Below are 26,922 nucleotides of genomic sequence, written 5' to 3'. Positions count from 1 at the left end.
GCTTACCTACAAGGTAAGCAATGTACTAGATGCAACATGATACATTAAGATGAGCAAGATACTACTCTAGGAAGCAAAGAACATAAAGCCTAACAAATAAGATGGCTTCAATAATAGTTATAAGACAAAGCATAATTTATATGCCAAAGGCCTCTTAGGTTTGGTCAGTTGAGTTGATTCAGCCCTCCAGCTCACTCTCTCGTACATCTCACACCCCAAAGAAACTAAGTTAGTTTTTAGGACTGGTGTTCACCAAATAACCATTTAATAGATGGTTTTCCTCTTCTAGTTCTTACAATATCATAAGAAGGAGGAAGAATTAAAGTAATTCTGTATTTGTGAATTCACTTGAAATATGGCCAATTCAGTGGCTAAAAAAAAAGCCCTATTGCGCCTCAATGAGCCAACATTGATTTACTCTGTCTAATCAGTTCAGTAATCTGAGCTTCTATAACTATTACTACTGCATCCTCTTATTCAGTATTTATTCTCAACTACCTTATCTTGTAACAGTGACAACAGTAATCTATACTGACCAGAGCACATTGAAAAGGCCCTTGTAGGGAGAGCCTGTGGTCCCTAACTTCTGTGTTCCCTGCTCAGTATCTAACACAGAGACTTATACATTTCAGCAAACATTTGTTCTCTCATTAATAGCTTGACCCAGGACATGAGAGTGCCCAAGAAGAAAGAAGAAAGAGTAAATATTTGAAAAGTACAAACACCAAGGAGGAAGGGCAAGCCATTGGTCATGATTTAAGGACACAGAGGTGAAGAGGTACAATTGGCCCAGGAAATTGGCTCCTGAGTGTCCAGTAATGCTTTTATTCTGATGGGCTGTGACTATCCCTTCCAAGAATCACTAAAACCCTTAGGGCCTGCTAGATGCTGCCTGGCCTTGAGTAACACTGGAGAAGAAATCTCAAGGAATACTGTGATCTTTCTCTGGTCCTGGTAGATGGAGCAGCTGACCTGGTTTTGTCTTTCCCATCTCATACTTCAGGATGATTCAGTTGGCCTGGAGCTCCAGTGAAATGCTATCTGCCTGAACTCTGGTGTCCTGCCTCATGGCCTGGGGTCTAGCTGCCAAGTCACCATGGCAGCTTGGATTCCTGGCTTTCTGGTTTCTCCTTGTCAGAATCTGGTTGTAAAATAAAATACAGCCTCTGCTCTCCTGACAGTTTCCAGTGTCTGCTCCATTTCACTTGCATTTACTCCACTGGCTTTTGACAGGTCATTCTCTACATGAAACCACAGTTGAAAGTGGTATCCGATGAGGTTCTGAAGGGCTCTCTCTGGGAGTGAAAGAAAAGCCAACAACAAACAAAATAAACCCTTGAAGTAGAGCATTTAGGGGCAACGTTCCGGGTTGTGATGTTCCCTCTCTGCCATGTCACTTCCTTTGTTCTGCTTATGTTCTCTTCTTCTCAAGTAGATGCTAACTGATTAGTGAAAAGCCCCATAAGGAAGGACATATTGGAGAGCTTGAGGAATATGCAACCTGGCTTATGGGTTCTGATTACATGGGAAGTGGCTTCATAGCTACATTTCAAAACTAGTACCACCTTGATTGATTCAGATTCCCCTTTAAAGTGTTGTGGAAAGACTATGTGCTTTCAGCTTCAACAACTAGTAGTTGGAAAGTTATATTATATCTCTGCTTATAACCAGAGTATGTAGCCCTTACTTGAGAATAAGAATGCCAGCCCTGCATTACAGAACACTCTTCAACAGAGGAAAGCCTCTCCTATCTCTACACCCCAGTCTCCCATCATTATTATGGTTCTAAACATCACTCTCTCTTGCCACCCCAGCAGTTAAGATAACAACTAAACAAGAGCATATCTTGGGAGAATACAGAATATTCTAGGCAAGTCTAAATGCATACTGTTGAGATAAGTGATTCTACATTCTACCAATGTCCAGATAAGGGATTCTGGACATTCCTAGAGCAAGTTATAAAAAAAAACTCTCCCCATGATCATAGATCAATTTTATCCTAGGCTAAAATTATTATTTGAAACACAAATATCCAAAATATAAATAATGATTCTCTTGTGGCCAAGTTGCGGGGAGGGTAGTTAAGTTTGGCATTAGTATTCTCCTTGGGGTTACTGTTTTTTATTGCTAGGGATAGCTGAGTTGCTAAGCTCACCCAAGATTAGAAGTGTTCCCAAACTGCCTCAGTGTGCACACAGGTTAGAATTTGTCCCCATGGGACAGCTGGCTCTTAACTGCAACTCTTGATCAGGTTCCACTGGGGCACTGCCATGTCACAGTTTCACGAACATCATTATCAAACCTGATTTTTGCCCTGTGGCTGCAACGTGGACTTTAGACCTACTACGTGTTTTAACTCTCGGAACCAAGTCATGTTATTTTCAGGTGAGATTTTTTTGGGAACATGGCATGGACTTGAGGGTTCTTTCCAGTCATTTAGGTAAAATATTACCTTGACATTCACCTTTCCTGATCCCTTGTAATATATGCCCTCCTTCCCATGGGGAAGTAATCACCAGATTCCCTGACTGGGGACTTTCAAGGTAAACACTAGGAACATGAGGGCTGGTGCTTACAAATCACAGGGCTGTTCGAATTCAAATCCTAGCCAGGAATGGGCAGAGGAAAGAGAACTCCATCCTCTGCTAACCTTCTCCCTTCAATAAATTCTCCCTTCTTGATAGGACTACAGCTGACTGAAAGCATGAATTCCATGTCTTCACCAGAGCATAGCCGCAATGTCCACCTCCTTCTCGACATCTTTTAGTAATAACCTCCTATACTTCAGGCACGTTTTTAATTTCATTTTTACAGAGAAGACAAGGAAGCTGGGGATGGGGTGTTAGAGCAGTAAGTGCTTGGGCTGGTATTCAAACCCTGACATCTTCATTGTGAAGCAGGAGAGTGAAGAGGTAAAGCTGGGGGCTAGAGGCTGCAGTTTTCAATGCTCTCAAATCTCTCCTCCAGCCAAACCCTTGCCTATACACCTATCTGGGGAAAATAATCCAATTCTATATAGGCTAAAGCATGGAGTGTTGTATTGTTGGGAGCTGCATGTGGAGGAGGGGGAGAGGACAAAGGGAGAGGTGGTGACTTGGACTACTCCCATTCCAAAAGCACTTAAGAACATCTGATGACTAGTGCTACCCTCTCATCTCGCCTCCTGCTGGAATCCAGGGAAAAGATCTGGCAGAATCATTGCTAGCAAGACATATAATGCATGGGAAGGAAACCAAAACTGATTTTAAGAAAATTCCTCTTAAATCATAAAAGAAACTCCAGGACTTCTCCAGTGGAAAGAGCAAAGTAATAAATGAAAGTGACTCTGCTAAGAAAGCTACTAGGTACAGTAGAGCTTCTCAAATAGTCATGGACTGTTTGGTCAATGCTGAAAGAGATCTGTCTCCTTTCCTGAGGGTGGTTAGAACACAGGAAAATCAGAGAGGAGGAAAGCTGATGGGGCTGCTGAAAATTATGGTATTCCTTTACTCAAGTACACAAGGTCACTATGGGACTAACTTAGGTATTTTTTTTCACTGTGTCACCAAATTTCTTCCTCTCTATTATATTATGCCTATTCAGAAAATATACAAATGTATCCTAATAGTATCTCCCTTTAGAATTAAAAATCTCTGTCTGGTTATATCTCTGTTTTCTGCTCCCCTCCACAGGAAAACTTCCAGAAAATTGTCTGGGTGCTGTCTCTATTTCCTCACTTATATTCACCCTTTTGCTTTTCCCATTAGCTCATCAGTCCAACCTGGCTTCAGTCCCATCATCAAATTCCACTGAAACTGCTGTCATCAAAGTCAGTGACCCCCGCGTTGCCAAATACAAAGAACACTTTCCGTCTTCCCTCTCGTATGAAAACAGTCTCCTTTCTTGACTTCTGTCACCATATCATCTTCTGGGTATTTCCCCGCTCTGTTACTGGCCACTCCTTCTAACTTTCTCTTGCTGGCTTTTCCTCCATTACCTAAACTTAAATATTGGTATTCCTCAGGGTTTTGCCTTGGACTCTCTTCATCTTTCTTCATACAACTCCTTCTAAGTGACTTCATCCATTCTCATTACTTTGATTATTATCTCTACGCTAAATGTTCCTTCATCTATATTTCTGGCCCATACCTCTTCCCTGGGCTCCAGACCTCTTCACCCATCTGCCTGCTTGACAATCCATAGCCCTCAAGGTCATCCGAGGATCCCCATTTCCCAGTCAGAACTCCTATTTCCTCCTGCATTTCCCTTCCCCATGTCAGCAAATAATGTCATCAGCTATTTAATGTTAAAGCTAGAAATCTAAGTGTCATCCCTTATTCCTCTTTGTTCCCATCACCCTCCACACCCAACCCATCTAAATGCTGATTATTTTATCTCTAACATGAATCTCAGCTCTGTCCATGAATGCTACATGTCCATTGTCACCACCATGTTCCAGCCATCATTCTCTCCTGTCCTTATGACCACAGTAGCCTCTTGTCATGTCACCCTGCTTCCGTTGTCATTCATCTCCTTCTAATTCTCTTTACAGCAGCTACAATAATATTTATAAACATGTAAATCAAATTACATTGCCTCTCCAATTCCTTGGATGAGTTCCCAATACATTTAAAATAAAATCTGGACACCTGCAGGCCCTAAATGATCCAATCTCGGTTCATTTCTTCAGTTTAGCTCATTCCGGTCTTCCTCATCATTATCTTCCAGCCATCAGGTAAATCCGCATCATTATTCTCCATCATAGTTCCATGTTTATTTCCTTCATAGGGCATGCAGTAGGCTTAAAAATAGCCCCTCAAAAGATATCCATGCTCTAATTCCTGGAACACGTGTCTCTTTATGTGGCAAAAATGGACTTTGCACCTGTGATCAAGTTAAAGATCTTGAGATGGGGAGATTATCCTGAGTTCTCCAGATGAGACCTAAATGCCATCACAAGTGTCCTTATAAGAGAGAGGCTGAGGAAGACATTACCATAAAAGAGAAGGAGGCAAAGTGACCATGGAGGCAGAAACTGGAGTGTGAGGCCACAAGCCAAGGAATGCCAGCATCCATTAGAAGCTCAAAAGGGCAAAGGGTAGTTTCCCCCCTAGAACCTCCAAAGGGAATGCAGCCCTGCTGACACCTTGATTTCAACCCAGTGATACTTATTGGCCTTCAGGAGTGTAAGAGAATATATTTCTGTTGTTTAAGTTTCCAAGTTTGTGGTCATTTGTTATGGCAGCCACAGGAAAATGATTCAGGTTTATCATAATTTGTGATGATTTTATCTATTTATCTTAGTTATGTTCTCCCTTATTAGTCTACAAGCACTATGAGAGCAGAATTACATCTGTCTCTATTGTTTACCATCATATGATCAGTACTTTGCCATTATAGTTCAATAAATATATTTTGAGTGAATTAATTTATCTTTCGATAAAGTGTTGCACTTTATTTTTTTTTTAATTTTTACACTTTATTTATTTATTTATTTATTTTTGGCTGTATTGGGTCTTCTTTTCTGTGCGTGGGCTTTCTCTAGTTGCAGCAGTGGGGGCCACTCTTCATCGCGGTGCGCGGGCCTCTCACTGTCGCGGCCTCTCTTGTTGCAGAGCACAGGCTCCAGACGCGCAGGTTCAGCAATTGTGGCTCACGGGCCTAATTGCTCCGTGGCATGTGGGATCTTCCCAGACCAGGGCTCGAACCCGTGTTCTCTGCATTGGCAGGCAGATTTTCAACCACTGCGCCACCAGGGAAGCCCAAAGTGTTGCACTTTAAAGGACCATTCAAAGGTTTTACACCCAATCTTTGTCTACAGGCTGGGATCTCTAATATCAGTCAATGAAGCAGGCAACTTTTCTTCCTATCTCATCTCCACCCAACTCAAAGCCAATCCAATCACCCACTCTTCAGTCCTCAATATGTACATCTTTCTCCAACATCACCCCACCTCTACTCTATTCCAAACTCCTAGACTCTCTTCCTGGACTAATAAAAACCCTTTCTAACTGGTTTACCCACTTCCCTTCTTTCCCCTTTCTAACCTGATCATTACACAGCCATTAGAATGAACTTGTAAACAAATTTGGTCACATAACATTATATTTAACATCCTTCAGTGACTTCTTTGACCAACAACATTAACACAGTCTACAAAGATTTTTATTGTTTGTCTGCTCCTGCACTTAACACACATAAACCTGCACTTTATGTGTAAGCTTATACCTACCATGTCTTGAATGTAGCATGTCAAACAGTATGCTAAACATTGTAAATGGGTTAATTCATTTAATCCAGAAAACAACTCTGTAAAGCGGGTACCATTGTATGCTCATTTTAAGGATGAATAAATTGATCTGTGGTTGAGCAACTTAAAAAAAAAAAAAACAACACGGTCAATGTAGGAGAAACAAGGCTTAAACTTAGGTCTGTGTGATTCCAAAGTGCAAAATTCTTAGCTGCTCACCTGGGAGATTCTTTTTTAATGCTGAGGTGTTTCAGATGTACAAAAAATATAAAAATAATATAATATAATCTGTTAATTCATCACTCAGCATAAGAAATAAAACATCTGAGATAAAAGTGATGTCTCCTAAGTCCCTTGTCATAGTCCCTTCTCTCACTAGTAGAGTTAACTAGTCTTAATTAAGAGTAATTTCAGTATAAAGTTAGGTTTATACCAAGAAAACCAATTAATCTTTGGAGGGAGGAAGATTTCTCTATTGCTCTAATTTACGCATGAGAAAAAAATGTACAGGGAAGAGTAGTTTGTGTAGGTCCCCTGCCTCTCTCATCTTCATTATATCAATGTAGCATTTAGATTGAGAAAACAGGTAATTGCACTGCTCATTGTCAAGCCTGATCCAATGCTCTTGGTCAATGAGGAGGTCCCTGTAAGCAGCCCTTTGGAAATTGCCTAATATTCCAGATACTTTGCAAGGCTCTTCTGACTAATGTAGCACTAGACCCTCCTGGGAATAGGGAACTGTTTCTGCCACATCTCCTTAATCCCACATAGGGCTAACTCAAACTTTGATAAGATTTTGGATGTAGTGTTTTTTTAGAATACTTGGAAACCAAACCTTTGAGGGAGTTAAGCTTCTTCAATTAACTGGCTGTTGGAAAAAATCAATTAGGTATAAATACCACACTATTTTTTTTGACCAACTAATGGGATTTTTGATACAAACAGGACATGGTTATAGAATCTATGGAACGCTCCTCAGGAATCGCCCTATTTAATTTGGAGAGAGTCTACTTGCAGAAAAAGAAGTGCAGCAGATTGTTGTTTTCCGTGATACATGTATAAAACATTTGGTCTTGAATTCTCTTTCAGCAGCTGGTATTTTGAATCTGAGCTCTGGGTTGTACCATTAGTTCAAAAATCTTGTGATGCTGTTCAGTGAATGTGTCCATTGGCTATAATGCTTTCCCTATTTGTGCCTATTGGCTAATGCAACTTCTTCATGGTTTCCTCCATATTCCAAAAAAAAATGTACTGGTTCTGTTAAGTGAAGTGAAGGCCTATCTAATTAAATGATTATTACATGTCATTCTGTCAGCTAATTGGAATATGAAGTCACTCTGCAATCAGGATAGGTCTCTACATAGTTGCATATTTGTAAAAACATAGAAAAAATTGGAACATGAAATAATGAGCAGTTTCTTTTAACTACAGGCTTGAACTGAACCCTATTTGGTTTTTCTTCAAGTAAATTTTTCCTTCTTTTTGAATAATAACATTGAGTTTAAGATGAGGACTGGCTCAAAAGAAAAACAAAGAAAAGAGGAAGAAGGGAAATTTCCATCCATCCTCAGTAAATTAATAGCACTAAAAGAAGAGTCCAGTATGGATATTCCTCTAAGGAAACCTGAAAAAAATGCTTTTTAGTACATGTCTCTGGAAGGCCTTTTAAAAAGTCCAAGGACAGGCTGACCGTGGGAATGGACACGAGACAAGCCATTCTGGAAAAGTCAAGTGAACCTTACTAAATATCCCCAAATCAAATAATGAGCATGGTTGGTTCTAGGCAGCTGCAGGTGGAAATGTGTCTGACACTGGTTACCAGTGTTTGCTCTTGTCTGGGATGCTTTCACGTTTGATTCCCTACCACCTTCCTCCCTCCCCTCCCCTCTGCCTTTTCTATTCCTTGCAGTCAAAAAAGATTTATAACGGAATGTTGACTTGGTGATCTCTTTCCAAGGCCCTGTCTATTTAGACACAATAATTTGAAGAGGAAATAAAACTAGTCATATTGGGAAAGGAAAACTAATAAAAAGGTTTTAGTCAGTCACTTAAAAGGAATAAACTGAATTCAATCTCTGTTTCATTCCCAAGATGGTTTGTGCATGTAGGCCAAGCCTGGATAATAACGCAAGCTCAACAAATTAGGATTCTGTTCCTGAGAACTTCAACATGTAGCTCAAAAGCCCTCATATTGGGGTCCTTCACTAATAGTTGATTTGCAGTCATTTCTGAGGTGGAATGTGGCAGCTGGCTAACATCATGGGCTGGTGATAACACTAGCAAGTGACAAATAGCCTTTTGAATTTCAACTGTCAGATTGATGAAGAAAGAAGGATGCAGTTCAAAAAAACTTCAAGTAGGAATCTGGGTAAATTTTGTATTCAACATTCCCAATATTAACAAAAGAGGTCAAAGAGACTAATTAGCCATGGAAATTCAGTTATAGATTTACCCCTTCAGGAAACTGAAGTTGCTTCCTCAATACAGAAGGAGCCAATAAGCCAAAAACTCAGGAATGGTAACTTTCAACAAAAAACATTTTTAAATGAAAGTTGGCTTTTATATGTATTTCCTGGTGGAAAATATAAAAAGTTATATAGAAAGAACAAACATTTATTTAACACCCACTCTGGGTCAAGCATGGTACTGGGAAATTTACCTACATAATCCCATTAAATTGCCACAACAGTCCTATGAGCTCCTGCAAAAAGAAATAAAGGTCCTTAGCAGTGTCCCATTTTGGAGTCATACACAGAAAGAACTAAGTTACTTTCTAACAACACTTAATGAGATTAACCTTGGTGATAAAATGCAGTAGAGAACAGGTACATAGTTCTCACATCTGTTCTAGACGGGGAAGAGTTTTGAACTTGAGCTGCACTCTGATGACTCTCCTAGTGGGTGAGGTACCAGGCAGTCCTGGGGGACAAAAGAATTCTCCAAACACAGTGGTAAGGAAGAGGTTATTTCAGGGGGAAAACTGTAAGAATTAAGCAGGCAGCTCATTTATTAGGATCCAAAGAGACTTGATTTGGAATTAACCTAGTAGATAATTCTAAGACTCCCAAAGCTATTTGCCCTTTGATCTTCAAATGTGGATAAAAGATAGTTCCATTCAACTAAATTCATTGAAAACTATTTACTATGTGATACAGTGGGATCCAAAGTGTGGTTCTTTCTATCAAATAACTTGCTATATAGCTATTGTTTACAGTTTGTATGGGGAGTAGGTAGAATAATAGGAATCTGAGGGGAGAACTACAGCCTCCTCTTGATCAACTTAGCTAATGTTAAAAAAAGTTTAAACAGCTTCAGATAAGTAACTTTTAACCATCCCAGTAAGGTTTTCCAGTGAAGTTTCCTAATCAAGTCATTCAGCAATTTCAATATTTAATAGATAAGGAAACTGGGACTCAGAACAGTGAAGTGACTTGTACATTGTACATGGCTTCTCAGAACTAGGATCCTCTTAGCTGCATCCAATGTGGTTTCTCCTATACCACTCGGCCTCACTGGGCCAAACTTTTTCTCAACCCATTTCTGAACCATAATCAATTATGTAAAACTATGGCTTAATGTATTTATTTACTTATAATTTTAATGTGTTGAGCGGTTGTTTCCGTGACTGTCCAATTCAGCCCAAATGGTCAACCTTATTAGCCTTAGGTGGACCAAGCTTCCAAGACTTTTCTCATGGCGTTAGGAACATGTCAGTGTGTAAAGTTGTTTGTCAGAGAACAGCATGAACTCACACTCAGCCTGTTTGGAAAGATTCTTATAACTAAATCTGATAATGGTGTCAGTGCTTTGGCAGCAGGGCCACAAAAAGTTACAGGTCAAATCCAATGACTTATTACTCCATCTGGAGCTCCCTGATGAGAGAGAGCATGTTGTGTTGCCATGCCTATATGAGATGAAGGTATAATCATTTTAACAGTAAAAGACCAAAGGCGTTGGGAAATATTAATTAGTAACTATTAAGCAACTGCTACCTTGGATTTTGGCCTGAGTGTTGCATTGTCATTAAAGTATACATGAATTACACGGCTTGGATATTTTGATATAATCAAGACAGTAATTTGTCCTGCATATTGTTTTGAGGCCACTACCCAAAGTATGGAGTGATATACATTTTTACAGATGGAGAATTCTGATAGATTTGAAGAAAAAAAAATTGGAACTCCATTGAGACTCTTTATAATATCCTTGAAACTTTTCCCTGACTCATGACTTTAGGATAAAAACCAGGCATCCTTGTTCAAAATGTTGATGCCTTCTGAATGAATTGGACAGCAATTGTTTATCTTGGATAATTATCTCAACACTCAGCAGGCTTTGATACCACTGGGCCTAACGTCTAACTAAGGTGACAATCATTTTGGAAGAGGTGAATAGATTTCACGACAGTGGTTTCTTTCACATTTCTTGGAAAGGATCTAAAGTGAGGTACTGGAAGATTGGTTATCTATCTAAAAGAGCAGTTTATGCCTTTCTTAATCATCACATGCATCAAGCTATTAGGAAAGAGAATGAATGAGTGCATTGAGTGGCAATCTCACTATTGTCTCAAAGAGGAGCTGCCATTCAAGCTGACGTTGCTACATTTGAACTCCTACCTCACTTTCTGCCCTTCATCTAATATAATGTTCTCCTCCAAGTCTGCTCTATATACTCAGTCCTCTTCAAAGATCACTAGAAATTTTACCTTTTCCATAACGTCTAAGTGTGATGCTCTGGCTAGGTAATCTTCTTGCCTAGCGCATAAGAGTAAGCAGTTGTTTTGATTCTCTTTGTATACTGACTTTGTTAAAAGTGTTTTTAAATGTATAATTAAATATATCTTAGTTATATTTTATTAAATATATGTTAATAAAATTAAAAAAATTCTTAAAACAAAATATTAAAAATACTTTTAAAAGATAAACAGGATAATGATTTCTTTATAATGTACTTCTTTAAAGTACATGGTTTCCCATATTCTTTCCTGCATTGAGATGAAAAGAGCTTTTAAAAGCATCAAAAGCTAAATAAATGTCACTGTGGTTGTAATCTATGCTGATACTTAGGGAACAAGATGGACTCTTGGGGTTCCTTTAAGACATTTGTGTCTATGGGCCAATTAATTAATTATGTTGTCATGGAACAATCAGCTATTCAAGTCACTATGGTTTGGTGATTTAGCACGTGACTTCTGAAGCCTTATTGCCTGGAATTGAAATCTGCTTCCTTCACTTTACAGGCAACTGGTCTTAAGCAAGTAAACCAACAGCTCTGTCTAGCCTTCCTCATCTTCAAAATGAGAACAATAACAAGGTCTACCTCATTGGATTATTATAAATTAAGTTAATATAAATGTTTATATTATATATATTGTTATATTGACACAAGTGAAGTGCTCAGAACAGTGTCTGGCACAAAGTAAGAACTCAATAAACAAGTTGTTGTTATTCTCTTGGAACTAGTTCAACTTCACTCACCTCAGATCAGCACTTTCACTTCCCATCTACCTCATCTTACTGCTAGATTTCTCTTCTGATTTACCCATGCCAACACCTCACCCTGACTCATAGTACCGCAGAAACTCCTTAGTACCACAGAAACTCCTTAGTACCACAGAAACTTCTTAAAAACCACATCCTTTACTTCTTTGCGTTTCCCACATGACTTAGCATTATATTCAGCATAGGGTGGGTGAAAACAAAGTATTTACTGGACAAATTGCTCTGGTTGTCCCCCAACAATAAATTGTCAGTCAGGCATAACTCCCTCTCTGGTGCCTTGGTGAGATGACCCAGTGACACCTTGAGAATTATTAAAGAGATGTTATAAGCAACATGACTCTAATTAAGCCATTAAATCTTATAGGGTGTGATCTGTAATAATATTCATTACTTTGTTCTCAGTGAATTATTGGGCAAAAGGACAAAGGCCAAGAACACATGTGAAGCTATATGCCAGCTAATAGACTCTGATATTCAGATTATGAACTACGATGGTCAAACTGTTCTTTTGGAAAGAATAACTACATTATTAATAAGAGGTAAGCTGAAGAGGAATCAAATTACAAATTTCACTGACATGTAGCCGAGAATCCAGTCTACCAAAATATTTACTTTCTACATTACCTACCTACTTGCATGAGCTGAGAAAATAGCAAAAAGTAAACATGTGGATAATTCAATCAATGCTGAAAAAAATGAATTAAAAGTGTTGCTCAGCAAAAGTCATGTCACTTTACCACTCTCCAGTTGGTTTCTTTTTTTTTCCTCATCTATATAGAAACAGAGGAAAGGTAAACTACTACACGATATATAGGGTTCTCCTTCCAGCTTAAGCTTTCCGTGATTCCAACCTTGACCAGGCAACCAGAAACAGACTATGCATTATCCTTTTCAACTGCTTATGCTGACATGGTCCATGGCCATAGGAAAATAAAGTAAGACCTAGGGAAGTGAAAATGAGTCTTGCAGGAGAAGAACCCTAAGCCACTCATTTAGTACAGATCTAGTAATAACAATTCCAAAAACAAAAACAAACGAGGAATCCTCTTACTAGTTAACCTTATCTCTCTAAGGTTCTAAGCCAGGCATCTTTAGTGGGGTTGACAAATAAATATGAGAAGTACATGGTGTATATATTTTTTAATTTAAAAATGATATTTTTGAAAGTTTCTATCTAAATCAATGTTTTATAAATCCAATCAGTTGAAATGTGTTAGAAAAGTTCGCTATTTAAAGCAACTCTATAATGATTCTTTCTATGTAACGCATGATTGACAGCTCATATATATGGTTGAAATATTCACTTCTTTCATTAAGCAGAGTGCATCTCTACCAGAAAAAGTAGTTCCATAATGCCAGGGTTTCTTATCAGGTTTATTCTTGCCTTTGTTTTGTGAGGATTAAGCAAGTTAACATACGTAAAGCCCTTCAGAGAGAGCCCAACGGGAGTAAGCATTCAAGAAATGTCAGCTATTGTTATTCTTGGTGCTTTTTTTTTATGGTAGTATGTCCATAAATTCCCAATTATTCCCTAGTGAGGTGGGTTGGAGAAATCTCTTTCTTATTTACTCCTTTTCTTTGAACCTCCCCTCACTACCAAATTCTCCCTGAAGCAAGTAAAAGCTCTAACTGGAAAAACAGGATTCAAGTAAATTCTTCAGAGCATTTCACAATCACATTTAGCTCAAGTAATGCATAATTCATCATACTGAGTTCATATTTTGGCTAAGACAGAAATGCAGCTATTAGCCTTAGTGATATTAACTTAAGGTGTAAAATCACACTTTTATTTCTATGTAGCCTTTTATTGTCAGGTCTAATCGCTTATTTATTTGTTTATCTGCCTTATCACCTATAAAATTGTTTTATGTTTTTTTTTTTAATTTCACAAATGTTTTTGAATTCTGAAAATTTTACAGCTTAACCTCATCCACCAATTCTACCAATTTTTCTTTTTTAGCATGCTACCAATCCTGATATAAAGTACAAAAAGAGGCAGTATAGAATTAAAAGATGGGTTTGGGAATCAAAATTTAGTCCTTTCATTAATCATGAGGCCTTGGGCACATTACTTATTTTCTTCCAGCTTCAATCTCCTCATTTCTAATATAGAGACAATAATAGTTCAGAGTTCATGGAGTTATTGTAGGGAATTAAATAATTTAAAATAAATGTCAAGGACCTTGTACATGGTAAATTCTCAGTGCTTGTAATTCTATAAAAACTGTTGAGCTGGGCAGAATCTCAGAGGTCTTTAGAGTACCCTTTAACAGAAAATTATTAGCCTCAGCAACTATTCTTTTAATAAAAGAATAAATGAAAATATGATACATACACTGTTCTTTAAATACACATATTTACTTGGCTCTTGTCCATTGATAGTTAATCTAAGTGCACACAAACACACACACACATTTAGGTAGCTATGCATTTATATGTGCATTTATGTAGACAACATGTATATTATTGGTCTGTAACTTCCTCTGAACACATTTAAGCATACATTAATGAGTCTCTTCTGAAATCAGAATTGGCCCAGTATGTCCCCATTAGAACTCAGATTTTCTATGATCTAATGTTTCCTACAGCTTTTTATTTATCAGTGTATATTCTTGATCCATTATCTGTTTGGTTTTTAGCACTTAGTATTTAAATCTGGACCCTCACCCCCATCGAAACTTTGGAAAGACCTTCCCCTTCCCATAATCATCTCCAATCCACCAGTTTCCAAATACATTAAACATGTTTCAAGGTCACTTCCAAGCCCTGCAGTGTTTGTTGGACAGCACCAAAACGTCTCTTGCTAAAAGTATATGAAAATCACCCAAGAATAGGAGAGCATCCAATTTACTGCCATATTGATAAACATTGGTTTTTACCAATGGTACAGGGTTGAGTAACCTACTGATATTTAGCAAATAATAATATCTTGTCCTTTATAATAAAGATGATGCTACTGACAGATCTTCACGACATAGATGTTTTAAATTATTTTTCTAGTATAGTAACGGATTATATAAACTATACATATTCTCCTTTTTAAATAAATTCTGCCCTGCCTACTTCCCATGTTTTGCCATCTCCACTCCATTCCTTTCATGACCAAATACACTTATGACAGGGGTAACTTGGGTAACTGGGGTTAAGAGTATAACACATATTCTCCAATAGATAAAACTTAACTGGCCCATATTGAGCTAGTGATCCTGCCCTTGTTAGGAGCTTATACTCATTAATGAAGCTAACTGGCCTACACTTAATTGATATTAGGTTATTGAATAAATTGAATTAGCACTAGTATGAATTATAACAGGTAAGTTGGGTCTTAAAACTATTTATATGTCATGTCTATTTTTAAAATTCCTTTGTTTTCTACCTATTGTTATAGAGTTTCCTTTATCTACTTTGCTTATGTTTTTATTCTTTCTTACGAGAATTTTTTTAGCGATTATATTTATAATTTAATATTAAGTACTAAAGCTCTATTTCTTGATTCTTTTCAACATTAGGCAGTATTTATGCTAGGTAATATTTCCAGCTATGAAATATGACAACATTTTCTTCCACCTCTCCTTTCTTATCCTGTCAGATATTTATGTGCCATATTTTAATTTTATATTGTCAAGGTTTTTAACATTTACATTCAATTTGTTATAATCCCACTGTTATTCAAGCTAAGGCTCATATTTAAATTGAGCCTACCTTTTCTGACAATTCTTACAGAGAATTTTATCAACAAGGAAGTTTCTTTTTTTTTCTTTTGTAATCCAGGAAGGTTCATGAGTCCTTGCATGTTTATCATTCTGTGGCATTTATACAAAACCAACATCTTGGGTAGGTATAGAATTGTTCCAACATATGTATGTGTGTGTGTGTGTGTGTGTGTGTGTGTGTGTGTGTGTATATATATATATATATATATATATATATATATATATATATTTTATCTCAGAACTCCATGATGACAATGAGAAAACTCTGAGACTAGATCACGCTTTAAGTTAAACTGCTCTTTCTGTTTCTATGTCTACAGGGTTGATCTCCCACCCCTACACCCTGGAAATTTTTGTCTTCCTTTATTTGTGGAGATTTTTTTTCTGTTTTATCTTTGAATATATTTCCATTTCTAAATGTTCTGTACCTCAGATATACTATTTGATACTTTGATCTCCTCTAGCTTCCATATCTATCAGCTCTCTAATTATATTTTCCTTTGTGACATCCTCAAGCCTAAATATGTCACTGACATGATATTTTTCCATTTTGAAATGCTATTAGTACTATACATTCTATTTTTTGCCGCTGTTTTAAATGTAGTTTCTATTTATGCAATAGTGTATTTTTTCCTTAACCTTCTTCCTGAGCTTTGTCAGTAACCCTTCTATCTCCTAATATTGTCTTGCTATCTCTTTTAATTACTTTTATCTCAATTTTTTTTCAAAATATTTCCTTGTCTCTCTAATTCCTTGAGGGTATAAAGAGTATTTGGCTAGAATTTTCTTCTATTTCCTAGGAAGTTTATGTTTTTCTAAATGTACCTTCATCTGCCCTTTGATATAAATTAGGTATCTTTCATCTTTTTGTTTTTGTAGCATTTGTGCCAAGTTTCTATTTTGATCCCTTCTACTTATCATTCAGAAGAGTATGGGAATGGGCAGTTGTTTGACCTGCATTAACTGGCTTGTCATTTCTGCACTTTTTTTCACCAGATCTGCTCTGTCCTCTGTCGTGGGGAGATCTTTCTGCAGCAAATCACTCAGATAAGTCTATGTGACTTGCAGGGAAGCACCTCATCACGTAGGCCTTTTATCTGATGATTTAGCATTTCTCTCTGGTCAGCAGTACATGCCCAGCAATCATGTTCGTTTTTCTCATGATCCTTCACACCCTTACTCCTTATTGTTCCAACTAAAAAAAAATAATTTCATGGATCTATCAGGATCTTTACTTACTTTGAGAGGAATCTATACTCTGCTTAAGGCTCAGAGAGATGAATACTGGCTTTCAATATGTTCCTTCTATTTGATCCAAGTATCAAATAGTATAGTATCCTACTATACTTGATGGATGATTACAATTCATAGACTGTAATTGGGAATTTTAGTCATTTCCAAGTTTTAATACAAGTAAGACATTATATTTCCAAATTTAAGTTTTTGTGTTCATTAGGTTTCTGGCAAGGGGTAGCCGTAGGAATTAGAATGAACATGTCTTTACTCCAGCATATTTTGCAGGAAATCCTCTTTCCCTTTTAAACAGTTTGACAGCAGTCTGTTTTAGGGAATTTATTCTCACACATGTCAGTCACAAAGCTTTTACTGAATTTAATTCAAAAAATAAGAATAGTATAAGCTACATTGATGTTTACTATCTATATTATATATCTATATTCCTGGTTGTGAGGATGGTCTAAATGTTTCCAACACTTAAAATATTAACTTCTTTTGGTATAAAAGTAATGCTGAAATTTTAGAAACATACATATATTGTAAAAAAGAGAATTTAAACCACCTATAATTTCACTACCCTATAACCAGTATATTTAATTCATTATAAGATGGACATTTTCTCACATTGTAACTTGCCTGAAATGGCATTTGCCTCACAATTGGTGGCATATTATAATTTCATTAAGCAGTTTATTTTATATCTTACTGGTATATGAAATAATGCTGAATAATATTGTTGATGCCATCTTAGATTTGATGAAATTTATTTTCTTCCAGTTATATGTATTATTTCAAATCAAAATTGGGATCATATTTATGTAATTTTGTGGCCAACTTTAAATGAAATGAAACAATTTGAGCTCCTTGTAGGATCAAATAAAGCAGTACTACAGTATCATAATCCTTTAAAAATATTACATAATTTCATAACTGGGTGATCTAAACACCTACATAATTTAAAATAAAGAGAAGAATGGCATCTGTTTCAAAATCCAAAGGTCACTTAACTTCTCTAAGTCTCAGTTTTACCTATCTATAAAATGAACCTACTAATAATACCTACCACCTAGAGAAGCCCGTGCTTCTTCAATGAAGTGTTTACTTCATTGGGGCACATGTTAAATACTCAATAAATGTGAATCATCTGCATTTGTGTTACTAGTATCATTAGCGATAATCCTTCAGGGAATGGCACCTTTACACTTAGCCTCAATAGAATGATTCCATTCTATTAACTTGACTTGCTTACTTCATGCCAGATACTAACTGGGCACTGGAAATACAAAGACAACCCCAACTCTTATACAGGACCCTCTATGGACCAGTTTACTTTCAGAATCTCATTCATTTCTTTTGGTTAAATAGATCAATTTCCTCTGAGCGTTCACTGCTCTCCACTGACCCCAGGCCAAATCTCTTTTATGTACATTATACTCACATATAATACTTGCCATTCTCCTCACACACCCTTTGTGCCCTATTTCTGCAACTCTCTTACAATTCCTTCTTCATCTGTAGTGCTCTTCCCCTTTCCTATCTCCAGAGGCCCAAATCTCTCCTAACCCAAAGAATATTTAGAATTAAGGAAGAGCTTCCTTATCATTTGATTTCTGTTCAAATGAAAAAAAGAGGAACAAGAACTAGAAAACAAACTAGTTCACTCAATGTATTGCGCAATGCCATTCGCATACAACTCTGCTTGCATCCTCCCTGAATCCAGCCACTCTGACGTCATTGCTACTTCTTCCATACTCCCTAGAGCATTATTTGCAATATTTTTTATCATATTCTGCATCATAGTATTTGTGTGCATGTCCTTTTTGGCCTAGATTGTGAGGTCCTTGAGGGTAGAAATGGTATGTTATTCATCCTTGTTCCTATAGCATCTGGCACACGGCACATGCTTAAATAAGTGGCTTTTGAATTGAATTATTTCAGTCACCTGACTCATAAGACCATTATCAGGGTTACTTATCCCTTGAAGTAAATCACTCCATCCACTTATTTGAAAAAACAATTAACATCTGACGTTTTCATATATATGTGTGTGTGTGTAAATACATATATATGCGTGTGTGCGTATGAATCATATGTTTTCTAAGACTTTCAACAAAAATAGCCATCTCTTTGCGCTCTTTTCCAGGTCTCATCCTCAGAGGCAAACCCTTGCAACTCCTTTAGCTGTTCTTCTCTTCTTCATGTTTCCAAAGCATGTATACAGGGCTCTTGCCTATCTTTCCCATGTTATTAAGTGGAAGATGAGCACTGATCTTTTTACGTCTTCCTTTCCCCCACACATATTTTGCCCCTCTCCAAAATTCCAATATAGTTCCCCTTAATTTCTCCTCGTGCTCTCTACCCTCTTGTCCCAATCTGGACTGTCATTCTTGACAGTTTCACAGCTGCCATCCTGGGGAATCTCACTTGATCACTATGTTGACTATTCCTTTTAGTCCTCTCCTGTGTTGGTTTCATGTTTCCAGGATCTCAACTATTTGTATTTTTGGTTTGTTCTTTACCTTGGTGCATCATCTCTTCAGAAGTTTTCCAAGAAACTCCTTATAAAAAATAATACTTACTTTGGGGAGGAAAGTGATTACAAGTTTGACTTAGAATAGAATCCTAGGTTAGATATGACTATTCCTTAGAAATTTGAAGGCAGCACCTGCCTTAAGAGGTTCTGACAGATTATGTGAGAGGTGAAAGATTGCTTGCCTGTGGATTGTAAGACACAAAGTCAGGTAAGATAACTGGAGAGGTAACACTATAGGGGAGTGGTGAGGGGACAGGGCTGAACTAAAAGCCAGGCAGATTTTCCAAAGCATCATTGATTCAAAGATGAAAGAACATGGCAGGAAAGCCCGCTGAGAGCAAAGAGATTGGAAGTAGAGACTGTCACATGGGGCCAGAAAAAATGTCCTGGGGCAAAAAAAAATACAAACTATTCCCAGCCACTTTCGACTTGGTGCCAGCAGCAGGCTGAGAGGGAACCTCTTCAGGGGCTGACCAAAATCTTGACACCTGGACCCTCTCCCATGCCAATTTCATTTTCTTAGATGAGATTAGCTCAGCTCTCATGAATTCATATATGACCCTGAAACATAAAATGCAATCATACCAGGGAGCAAAGCTACTCATGTTTCCTTACAACTGAGGCTCTTTCCAGTCCAGCAACTAAGGCCAAGAACAAGATGGCTCAAGTGCCGTTTCAAATCATCCTGCTGAAGAGGGCCCTTTAGTTCTATATCATTAGGCAGCTGCTGACTCTGAAATGGGAAGGTTAGGGATATTGGCCAGGCCAGCAGGAACCTCACCGGCTACTGAGAAGCCTGAACAGCAACCAAATGCAGAATTCTATGAGGATACAAAATTCCATTTGAATCAATACCAATAAATGATGCACATGGATACCTATCTTCCATTATGTACTTGCCCTGTGCCACTGGAAATCTCTTCAGCCTTGGTATTAATGCACTACTTGGTCTTTTGTGGTAGTTATGAACCTTCAGGATCATTCCCTAAATGGTGCCTTAATGTGCCTTTTCCGTTCATGGTGCAACAAAGTTTTCTACTCATAGATACCAGATAATATTAACAGGTGGAACCCATCGCCGATTGCTTCTAAGTAAAGTATGCTTAGATCTCTTGCCTCTTCCAAAACAGATGGGGTACATATCTACTCCAAGAAAGGAAAACTCTTGTCACATGCAAATCCCTCACTTAAAGCTTTTTGCTTAGAAATAATACTTATCTGAGCTTTGGATATTTATGATGCTAAAAAAGCACTGGAGAAAGAAATAAGGTAAAGGAAAATCTGGAGGAGGGTTATAAAAGGGATGAGAACACTCTCCTGCCACCCAACTCCCCCATTGCTGAAAAGCTTACAGGGTTTTCCTACAGACCTTGATTCACAAAGTGTGGTCCACTTGACAGCATTATCAGATCACCAGGGATCTTACTAGAAATTCAGGATCTTAAGCCCCATCCCTCCTCAAACAATATCTTCATGTTTAACAAGATCCCTAGGTGATCTGTATAAATATTAAAACTTGAGAAGCACTGCATTGCATCATAAGAGGAGGCATAGGTTGTCAATAAGTTTCATTACTGGTGTTGCTTTTGATCATTGGGATGAGGTGGTATCTGCTAGGTTTTTCCACTATAAAGTTATTTATTTTCCCTTTGCAATTAATAAGCATTTTATACTGAGATACTTTGAAACTACACAAACATCCTATTTCTCTTCATATTTTGCCCCTTAACTTTAACATCCATTGATGATACTTGACTGCATCAATTATTACTATGGTATTAACCAAATGGTGACTTTTAAACTTTTATTCTTGAACAGTTTTAGAATACACATATACCCCACACCTAGTTTCCCTATTACTAACAGCTTACAGTAATATATTTGTTGTAATTAATGAGCCAATATTGATCCATTGTTATCAACTAAAGTGCATAGTTTATTCATATTTTCTCAGTTCTACTTACCATCCTTTCTTATTCCAGAATGCCATCCAGGATGCCAGATTACGTTTAGTTACCATGTCTTCTTAGGCTCCCCTTGCTTTGACAGTTTCTCAGACATTTATTTCCACTATGACTTCCTAATTGATTAATTGGAATTCAACTTAAAGAACTGTCCTTTCTCCACCACTTATTTAATTGTTTATGTTTGTATGGGCTCATGGATATTTATTTTAGTTTACATATTTTAAGCCATTGTCATTATTATCTTTCTTTACACAAACTGTCTCAAATGTGTTTGGAATTCCTTCAGGTTGACTCCTTGAGATGAAACCATCCGTTTTTGAGCACTTCTTACTTTCTGGCATCATAAAATGTTTCAGCCTCATCATGTACTTTCCTGACCCGAGCCCTAAGTCAGACATTGCTCTGAGGAGTATGCATCCTCTAATTGGTGAGTGGTGTTAGAAACCAAGATCTGGGGGGTAGGTGTTCTTTTTGCTACTGGGGTGTCATTACTTCTAGGCTCTCTCAGTGGCAGAGGTAGAAAATATATGAATGTATTCCAAACCATACATACATATATACCTATATCTATTTCTATATAGATTAAAAATCTTGAGTTTATACTCAAATATAACTGAGTTTATAATCAGATATCTCTGATTCCACCCCAATAGCACAGGGTTCTCTTTAGCCTTCCCTTTTTACTTATTTGCAAGTTCTTTCTCTGGCAAAAAACTTGGATTTCATTATCATATCATTGTATTCACTTACTTATTCAATCCTAGAATACAAATAAAGAAGTTGCAGAATTGCTAATCCATATCTCTGTAAACAACAAATTTACTAACTAAAGCACAAGAATTGTATGTAGTTCTTTTTAATCTTCAGCCTTACAGTATCCAGTTGAAATAGTGCTTTCCAAGGTTACTTAGCTTTTTTCTTCCCCACCCTCTTTATTGTGGTTATGCGGTTCACTTGTAATGCAGTTAGATTCACTTATCATTGCTTATATTCATTCTTGAGTTCTAGGGTATGGGAGTGTTTTGACTATTGAAGATTCCCACCTTCAACAAATTGCTAAAATTAGAGCAGGTAATATTCCAGCATTCCTTGATATTGTAGAGTATTTGACAGGGAGTGAGGAATATTTAAACCTCTTTGATCAGCATATGATTATTAATATTTTTAAATTCCTATCTCAATACAATCCAAAGAAGCAAGTATGATCTAGTCCAGAAAAGAAAGGCATTCCTAATTTAGGCTTCCTCTAAAACAATGGTGTGCCTTCTCTCAGTAATTTAATGGAATTTGTAATCTGAATTTGTTCATCCAAATAAAACTTGGGGATGAAGAGAGGAGGAAGTGACAAGTTGATAAGCCATCAATGAGAAAACATATTAGACACGTTGAAATAAGACTGCAGAGTCAAAAGGAGTGTTAGAAAGTTCACAAGGCACTTATTCTCGATGGCAGCCAAGGCACAAATAAGTAAAAAATTAATAATTTGTAAGAGTAAAATATACATCCTTTGGTCTGGATATCTAAAAGTCACTGTAACAGGCTGCAGTTTTTTAGTGGACTCAAGGCAGAGTTTCAGGGTCCTAAGCCCTATCAAAATATTAATAGAGAGTTATCTCCCTTTCCCCTCAAAGGAGGTTGAAAACCTTCCTTAATTTGGGGCCCAAAAGATAATGAGCCAAGCCTGAATATTACCCTTTTGAGTCTTTTCCAAGGTCTCTTTGGATAAGAGGCACTCTGGGGAGTGCCTCTTTTCTGTGTTCTTTCCTACTTGTCTCTAAATTCCAATAAATCTCTCCCCTACAGGTAAAAATTATGGTACATGATCTCTCTCACGTTCCTTACCCCAGTGTACTCAATGGTTAATACCATTCCAAAATTTTAGTGGCTTAACACAAGATATTTTTTATCTCACTCACATAGTCCTCAATGGTTGTGTAGCTCCATTAGGTGGCTTTTCTTTGAGTGATGACTCAGGTGCTTTCCATCTCATGCATCACCTCTCTGTCCTTGGAGACTTCTCTACTCAGGGACTAAAGGGGAAAAGCGAACGGAATGTTACAGAAGAGGGATTCATGGACCAGATCCAGAAGTGGTACACATCACTTTTGCCCATATTCCACTGACAGAACCCAGTCACACAGGAATGCGCAACTGCAGAGAGGATGGGAAACAAGTGCAGCTGAGTGCCCATAGGAGAGGAACAATGGTTTGATGAACAGCCAGACTGTTTCTATTGTAGGTAGTAAACGCCCATCTAGTAGATTGCTATTTTTGCTTAAACTCATTTGATTTACTATTTTATCACTTACAACCAAAGGTACAGACTAAGACTGGTCTTAGGTATAGTAATATAAGTTTGGACAAGGATAAGTCCTAAATTCCCCAGGTGATCACTCAGGTAATTGCAGTATAGATTTCATTATTCATTTTTGTTGTAAAAAAATAAGAAAAAAGACTCAGAATGTAAAGTAAGACATGGGGCTTCCCTGGTGGCGCAGTGGTTGAGAATCTGCCTGCCAATGCAGGGGACACGGGTTCGAGCCCTGGTCTGGGAGGATCCCACATGCTGTGGAACAACTGGGCCCGTGAGCCACAACTACTGAGCCTGCGTGTCTGGAGCCTGTGCTCTGCAACAAGAGAGGCCGCGATAGTGAGAGGCCCGCGCACCGCGATGAAGAGTGGCCCCCACTTGCTGCAAGTAGAGAAAGCCCTTGCACAGAAATGAAGACCCAACACAGCCATAAATAAATTAAAAAAAAATAAAGTAAGACATGAAAGACGTGGTAAACATACTTTTAAAAAGGTCATAATGTCCAGCAGAATGTTAAGGAACTGTCATTTTGTTAAGAGTTAAACTTTTTCTCTAAGCACTGGCACGCAGTGCTGTCTTATGGAGTGACTGATTTCTTTAACACTTTCTAGCAAGGTCTAAACTTAGGCATTCAGAGACTTTATAAACTCTTCCAAGTTATCCTCCAGAAGTATCCTCATAGACCAATGGTTCTTAGATTTGGCCATGCAACAACAAAAAATGGATATCCAGGTCAAACCCCAGAAATCATCAATCACTGATCTAGATTAGGGCCTATATATCTGTATTTATTTAATGTCACAGGTGATTCTGGTTCACAGCTAATTTGGAGAACCACTGCCACAGGGTGTAGAAATAGAAGTGACTCAGTAATATCTGTATATTTCCCATAGTTTCCCAAGTTAAATTTGAAATTTAAATCATTACAATATTGGTTTATAAGAACCATATAGAAGATACTCCAAAATATCTATAAAGATAATTTCCATAAGATAGATGGTAGGCACTATTAATTTAGAGATGTCCCTGGCTGTCCTGGGCTGTGCAGGCTTTGTGGGACAAGCTTATTTGACCTGGAGGCTGGTAAGTATGCAGAATTTGATGTGAAAAGGGCAGGAGAGACCATTCCAGACAGATGGAAGCAGCAAGAACAAAGTCATGGTTGGGAAAGCACCAGGCAGAATCAAGAGATAATAAGCAGGCCCAGTGTGGCTGGAGCAGAAACAATGAAGGAAAAATAAAAAGGCAGCATAACTGAATGTTAAACTGTGCCCTGTGAGCTCAAAGTGCTATGGAAATTCCAAAAAGAGAGTCATTTGGTTAGAACAGCCAAGAAGACTTCATGAAGAAAGTAGAACTTGAGCTGGGTCATGAAGGACAAGTAGGATTCTGCTAACAGACAGAAAAGGGAGAAAAATTATTTTTATTTTGATGTTTCTGTAACCCAGCAGACAAAATGAAGTACTACATGACTGATTGACTATCTTATTCTTCATGTAGATGTACTAGGGTCTTATGTATACAATTTAACACTACTGTAAATGTTTATTAGTTGTTTATCTGTTTAAATGTCTGTATATCACATAGGGCTTGAGTCCGTTTTTAGGAAATTAATGTCAATATTTTTAAAACTAATATTAGGAAAAAACACAAATAAAAACAGGAATTAAAGAAAGGGAGGGATTGAACACAAATATGTAAGCACATAATCAAATATATATGCTATATGCATATGTAAGCAAATATATATCATATATATCATATTTTGGCATATATATATATATATATATATATATACATATCTATATGTCAGCCAAAATTTTCTCAGAACTTCCTGGAAATTAAAGCAAAAACAGAGACATGATCCGTTACACAATTCTCAATATCCATGAAAATATCCAAAAGTTATACTAATATTTCACGGGAAGGAAAATTTAGCCTCCACCCAGCAGTAGAGGAAATAAATCAACTACATTTTAAATATTGAACAACGTTCAATGAAGTTTTATATGTGGTCTTTAGTGGAGCCACAGAAGATAAGCAAATCTCAGAAGCTGCCCAGTGGGTAGAACCATTACAGCCTCCCTGGTGAACTTCATGACACATGCATTGCTCACCCACGAAGAGCCAAAGCAAACTTGATTGTCATAAGATTTTCCTTACTGCAGGCCCTAAAACTCTGGAGAAACCAGGATCATCAGAAAGGAATGTTTCTGATGTGTCTATACAAAGTTGGTTCAGCTGCTTTGATTTAATTAACAACCAGTCAATTCAATCAATTAACTATTTGATTCCTTGGAAAACATTCCATCAAAATTCAGTAATATGTAAATGAAAGAGCCCACTAATATAGATTTCTATCTACTCAGATGGATAGGTACACTATGTGAACCATGCAAAGACATAGCTTTTTTTTCTTTTTTTAAGTACAGCTCTGAGTATTCCTGGGAAGTGGCTAATTATCTGATGATAATGACTTGTGTATGCATAATGTTTTCAGAACTTATTCACAAGTATAACCATCTTGTGAGGCTGTGTTTTTACCTATGAAACAGGAGGTTCAATAACATGACCAAAGTCTAACATCTAGTTATTAATAGGAGGAAGTATGGTGTTATACGAAGAACTGTGGAGTCATGGTAAACAAGGCTTTGCTGTCCAAATCTTGCAGTTAGTTGGGTGGTTTGAGACCATCTTCCCAGTTCCAAATTCTTGACTCTACACTTCAACTTTGGCCTCCAACTTTGACTTCTCCAGGTTTGGTGTTCATTTTCATTCTCCTTTGAAATTTGGTACTTGGCTCTATTCTTACTCTTTTTGACTGAGACAAGTCCCCTGGTCTCAGCATCTTTTGGTCCTGAGTGAGAACCCTTGTCTGGCTCCAGCAATAAAGAACAAAGTCCTTAGGTTGGCCCTTGGCTGGACCAGCTCCAACTATCCCCAAGGCATCTTTACACAACACAGGCAACTCCCACAGGCAGTAAGGACTAAAACAGGACTGATAGCAAATGGTATGGAAGGCTTAGACAGCAGAGGATTAAGCTCCATATATGTAATATACATTGATACATACCAAAACCAACACAGGCCCCCAGCTCTGGGGTAACAATGTGTTTAGATGGGTTTCAACTGAGATTCTATGAGTATAATGTATCATCAGCAAGTATAAATACAAAATCTTGTCCACTTCTGTTTACTTTCTCAAATTATTAACAAACAAATTATTTTCCACCAGAGGGAGGTACATATTTAAAATTATGTTATCAATTGCACTCTATAGATAGAACCATGTGGAATTCAGTCTCTTATTCCAGGACTGCAGTCCTATCTCCACCCCCAACCCTCATCCATTGACAAGATCAGATTTAGGGTATCTTTAATTCAAGTGCTATCAATGAATAAATAGACTGAGTGACACTGGATGGTAGCAGA

The 26,922-nt window shown here is 37.5% G+C and overlaps 1 protein-coding gene across 7 annotated transcripts in view; it reads right to left on the bottom strand.

Moving 5' to 3' along the window:
* The window catches only part of DIO2 (iodothyronine deiodinase 2), a 141,612-nt gene that overhangs the window by 15,869 nt on the left and 98,821 nt on the right, over positions 1 to 26,922 (bottom strand). For all 7 annotated transcript variants that reach the window (XM_082451405.1, XM_082451406.1, XM_082451408.1 and 4 more), the window contains one exon: positions 1 to 26,922. This exon is cut by the window's left edge and continues 15,869 nt beyond it; it is cut by the window's right edge and continues 20,685 nt beyond it. The gene's annotated coding sequence lies outside the window, so the exon portion shown is untranslated.

This window comes from Balaenoptera physalus, assembly GCF_965194825.1.
Source record: "Balaenoptera physalus genome assembly, chromosome: 2".
In the NCBI taxonomy this organism is placed as follows: domain Eukaryota; kingdom Metazoa; phylum Chordata; class Mammalia; order Artiodactyla; family Balaenopteridae; genus Balaenoptera; species Balaenoptera physalus.
This window is presented reverse-complemented; position numbering and strand designations above follow the sequence as displayed.